Source organism: Anneissia japonica, unplaced genomic scaffold, assembly GCF_011630105.1.
Source record: "Anneissia japonica isolate Jap-2015-1 unplaced genomic scaffold, ASM1163010v1 scaffold699_len907043_cov185, whole genome shotgun sequence".
NCBI classification, from domain to species: Eukaryota; Metazoa; Echinodermata; class Crinoidea; order Comatulida; family Comatulidae; genus Anneissia; species Anneissia japonica.
Window position 1 is genome coordinate 254,624 of NW_022722982.1, and position 5,784 is coordinate 260,407.

At 35.4% G+C, this 5,784-nt stretch overlaps 1 long non-coding RNA gene across 2 annotated transcripts in view; it reads left to right on the top strand.

Annotated features, from left to right (window-relative positions):
* The window catches only part of LOC117112072, a 25,209-nt gene extending 19,926 nt beyond the window's left edge, over positions 1-5,283 (top strand). For both annotated transcript variants that reach the window (XR_004445970.1, XR_004445969.1), the window contains one exon: positions 4,796-5,283. This is a non-coding gene — a long non-coding RNA (uncharacterized LOC117112072). The remainder of the gene's footprint in view (positions 1-4,795) is intronic.
* The last annotated feature ends 501 nt before the right edge of the window (positions 5,284-5,784 follow it).

Below are 5,784 nucleotides of genomic sequence, written 5' to 3' on the forward strand. Positions count from 1 at the left end.
TCAATCATCATCTACCTCATCATCTTCCTTCTCATCAGCCGCATCATCCTCATCCTTCTCATCATCATTCTTATCTTAATCACCATAATCATAATCATCATTACCATCATCCTCATTATTATCGTCATCATCATTGTCATCATTACCATTATCATTTTCATCATTATCCTCTTCATCATCAGTCAATACCATCATCATGAGGATGATGAAGATGAGGATGACAAGAATGAAGATAACGACAAGGGTGAGGATGAGAGGGATGATTCTCATCATTCATCATCATCATTCTCATCAATCATTTTCTATCATTCTCATCACCATCATCACAATCATTACCATCAACAACCATTATCATCAATCGTAATCACCATCATCTTCTTCCTCACCATCATCTTTCTTCTCCTCATCATCATCAACATCCTCCTTATAAAGGGGAATATAATGAGGATGGGGATGACAATAAGGAAGATGATGATGATAATAATAATGACATCAGTATATTAAAAATAACAGTACTAACGCTAATATTAATGTGAATTTATAAACTATAAATTTTTTTAAACGCACAAGAGTAATGGTATACTATATTAATAATATAATAGAGTAACAACATAATAGTATACTAATGATGATGAAGAAAAATGTAGTGTAGAAAGATTAAATTTAATTAGGTAAACATTTCTCTTAAATTTGATTGTCGTAGTCTTGGAATTCGGTGTGTTGACGTCATCATTCCAAATTTGCTTGGGAGGTGGGGAATTCCCCTCTGACAGGCCTAAACTCCCATCGTCCGATGCCTCGACAAGGTTGCCACACCACAAATAATGATTTGCTTATCCATATAACATTATTTTGATTGCCAATCCCTAATATTTTGGCTTAAAAGCAAAATTTTGGGCCATACAAAGCTAAAAAGAAACTCTCCCATAAGCCCAGGGAAGTTTATTCCGGGACTCTGACCGAGGGTCTAGTCGGCATATTTTTAAATTCCTGTATGTATAATATTGTATTGGGATTATATTTCGATATACTTCGATAACAATAAAATTATTTTTACATTAAAATCATAGTTTTTACCACCTTAATGGACGCCATCTTGGAATTTATCATGATGACGTCATCATTCCGATCAAATTTTTAAATGAGAGTGATGAGTAACTATTTAGACAAGTTGGTGTTACATTTCATATCCACAGTATATGTAAAAGTGACCAAAAACATAAATTTATTTCCCCTACCCCCATCCTTAATAGTTTAAAATAGGGTATTTTAGGTCAAAATTTCAAAGTGCTGTAAAAAAAATTTCCCAAGCCCTAGGCATGGGGATTTTTTTTTCTGAGACACTATAGGGTATGCTGATTCAGAAAAACCAAAAATTAATTTTCCTTTACTTTTTTCCCGCTAAAGTTCATTTCAGCAGTTTTACAACCAGACTATTATATAAGTGTAAGAAAAGAAGTTAAGCTTAAAATAGGAAGTGTATGTAATAAAAGAGTAGCCTACTAATGTGTACACACAAGAAGCACACACAAAAGGCGAGTGACCTTTTTTTATCATGGTAAATGAAGGAGGGTGGCTAGCCACCCTATTCACCCCCTAGATTTGCAACAGCATACACCTACATCCCAGTTGTAGTATTGATCGTGTACAAGAAAAGGAGTAATATATTTTGTATCCTGTATTGGTGAAATGTTCTTACTTCACCTTGAATTTAGGAAGTAGAAGATTACAATTGTCTGCTAGGCTAAGACAATCTGATCATAAACAGATTTTAATTTCATTTTTGCCTCAAGAGGGTGCAGTTCATTTCTGGAGCATACACTGATAGATTTAAAACTAATTGTTCTGAAGGTTTTCACAGTGGCAATACAAAATTCTAGAAAAAAAAAATCATAGCGCACTCTATTTTTAGAATCCATTGCCCCTGGAAAATATGAGTTTGCCATTATATAGTACTTCATAAACTTTAATTTCTAAAATATTTCCCCTATTAAGACAGCAAGAAATATTAAGTAAATTCTTTCTATTTGTTGGTGCATTATTAGATTAGTGTTTTCAGAGCGGACTTGAGCTGTAAATTAGGCCATGAAATTGCAATATCAATATGAGTATTGGCATTTAGAATGAAATCAAAGTAGACCCCTAGGCAAGTTATGGCTTATACACTCTATGATTTAATTGCATCTACATGCTAGTTTTATGCCAACGTTTGTTATTACAGGATCTATTAACCCAGCTCTTCAATGACCTACCGCAATCAGCCTATGAGCCAACTTGTACCCTTCATACATGTTGTGGGGAGCAAAATTGTTATCTTATATCTACTTGGATGGATCATCAATCATTTATTATGAAAACACCTTGAAAAAACCCCACACTGTTTTCATGTATTTTTTATCATTGACTGGCTGATTTGCTGGTGTCTTTTCCTCAGCCCGAGGCTTGATCTTAAGGAGCTAGAATCGGCACCATGGGAACGGTGTGCCTCATTATAAGTTAGTGTAATAGCTGTCATTTTACACGTGTCCTCATGCAGTGTATTAAAATTCAGTTGCTGCTACTAAATACCCGCACTATTGGCAAGGTGTTTAGCAGAACACGATGTCATTTTACAGCTATCTGTAGGCAAAACTGAATACCGGCGCCAGGCTTTCTGATACATTAGGCGCAAATAGGACTTCGGATATAGTTTTGGTTACTATTATTATAGAAATCTTTTGTAGACTAAACTATCGTAAATGTCAGTACATTGAACATTCCAAGTTCAAGTGTCAATTTTCAATGGGTTACAGTACACACTTATAGTGAGGTGTTTTCCACTTGTTTAAAAATCATCATTTTTAAACATGAATCAATATCATATAAGAAATCCATAATGTAATAACTACACTTGTTTCCTTTTTTTAGCTGTACAAAAACAGGAATATTCAGCCTCTTTCTGTGTTTTTGTCAAATGCTTTTAATCATTTTTAATTTGCAATGTCTAATTGGCACTGAATATATTTTGTTTCTATGCTGCAGCACACATTGCAGAAAAACTCAGCAAAAGACACTGCTCAAATAGCATTTGTACTTTGCTGCGATCATTTGCAACATGAAGTAGGCCTACTCATCTTCCCAAGTGCACCTAAAATTGAGGCATCACACTTTGCAGGCTTTTACCTCTGACATTACATTAGATGGTAGGCTACTATATAAAGATATTAAGAAGGAGGTCTGGGCAAGGATTTGCCTGCTTAAAGTACATTGGTATTAATACTGTAGATCATGTGAGAAATCTCAGTGAGGAAAATAGATAGCTTAAGATTTAGTTATTATTCAAGGTGAGTCAAGTGCATTACTCCTTGGCCACTCGGCTCACCTTGAATTTAACAAAATTTAGTTATTCAAGATGGCCGAGTACCCAAGGCGCCGCTGAATAAACCCTTTACATTGGCGCTGGTTCGAGCTGCCTCTTACATAGGGTATAACAATAATAATAATAATATACTTTATTTAAACACAGAGACACTTGAATCACCCATGGTGTTTTTCATCAAGGCCGAAGGCCATACATAATTAAAAAAGAAAAAAATTATTGAAAAATGAATTAAAGAAAACAACAAAAACATAATATCTTAACTACCAGTAAAACTATCCCCGCCGGACACCAACCCGGTATTTCTAAGTTTCGGGGATGACAATGGATAAAATCAAAAAATTTTTATGAAGACTTTGCTTGAAAATATGGAGATTTGAAGAACATTTATGTTCATCGGAAAGGTCATTCCAAAGCATAGCACCATGATATGAGAGCCTAATTCTCAGATAAGGATTTAAAAGGGAGGTCCAGTGTAGACATCTAACTTGTGTTCACTTTAAAGAACCTATTGCATATTTCGGAATTGTAGGGGGTAAACCCAATGCTATACATAAATCAGTGTTATTCTCTAATGAATGAATATATTTTTCCTTTTTATCCAATCTAAATATTTGAAATAGGAAATTTTGGCTGGGGACTCGCAGCAGCCACAGTGCAGCGCCAGTACCAACATGTAACGGATACATTGTCCCTTATCCCACCTAACTCTCATGCGAAGGTTATTCAAGGAGCCGAGAGATCTGATGCTGGCCCAGTATAAACCAGGGTCTTCAGCACAAGAAGCTGGAATATTACTCCTTACCCAAACACTCAGCTCTAGGCCTATATACTGTACATTGTAAAGCAGGGGAGTAACTGAGATACATCCTTTAGATAGCACAGAAATATCAATTGTTATCCCCTAGTTTAAAGTTGTTTATTCTCCGCAAATCAAATAGATGGTTGTCATTTTTTTTAAATAGAAGAAAATTTCTGCCCAAAGTTACTGTTGAGTGTTAGCGATCCTATGGACATAATCAGACAAGAGAAGTAGATTTGTCATTACCATATATCTGATATTGAATGATCATCAAACATAGCTATGGGCTCAAGTTTTGGGTCGCAATTAATTTGAACAACATTGGAACCTGGCCATCAGTCTTGCAGATATCTGGCTATATTATTTTTGTATTAATATTGATTTTTGTGCCAGTCTGATAAAACACTCTACTGTAAATTGGCTTCTGGACCTAACAAGATTGATTTATTAATTTCTTCCACGTCTTTCAATTACGTCTCCTTCTACGACTTCAATTTGTAAATATATGCAATATTTTTAATTGCACTAAACCTATAAGTTACTGCAGTGATCCTACATTATCCCTATGTATGTGTGTCCTATTTGCAATAATGTCATGTATACCAATATTGAAAAGTACCTTTTTTTTATCATAGGGAGGTTTCGCACATGAACGCGTACGGTTAGTGTGACGGATACGTCATCATTTTGACGTCATACACCACCAGCCAGCCACTAAACGTGTGGATGACACGCATATCTCGCTCTCTACACGTAAGTGAAAAATGCGTAGGGAAATTATTGATTTCTAGTAAGATCTTCATTTATTTTTTCACATTTTACGTAAGTGTAAAAAATAAATGCATCTTTGAATACGTACTGTACGTGCCATTTTTGTGACATTTGAAGACAGAAAATTATGATAGGATGCGTCTCATTTTGGGGTATCAAAACATTGGTGCTTTGACCTTGGTGGTGTCGGGATTTTGTGCAGGCCTAGGCCTACTTATAGCCAGGCATTTTTGGGTCATAAACAATAATAACCAACATTTTTGGACAACAAAGGAAGTATTTTTCGGCTACAATTTTCAATTTCAATTTCCAACAAAACCTTATATACTAATGAAACTTTGAGAAGCATGATTAGAGAAGAGAACAGAGTATAGCACTAGTAGGCCTAAGCTAAGGCCCTAGGCCTAGGCTACGCTTGAATTGCGCTGATTGCAAAAAACACAGAATGGCTATGAACCGTTACAGATGATAGCTAAACGTATGCGTACACGTATTCTTTTGCGTGCGAAAATAATTATAGAATACATAGTTGAAAACATTAAACGTGCCTATACAATTTGGTTGTTTTTCAGCTAACTGTACTATATTAAAATGGATTATTTTCATGTAGTGCCAACCACAGGTCTCATGGTCTAGTGGAGGTGGTATAAGGGGGAGGGGGGTGGAGTGTCTCTTTACAATCTGTTCGGGGTGGGCAATTGCTTATTATTAGGAACTCCTAGTAGGAGTCCACCTCTGTGGCACTAATAGCCATATTATCTTAAGTGGTGGGAATGATTGATTTAATTTGTAAGATATTTTCATTAATGCCAAATTTATTTCCCAGTTTATCTGTGCTCTTGCCTGAATTTAT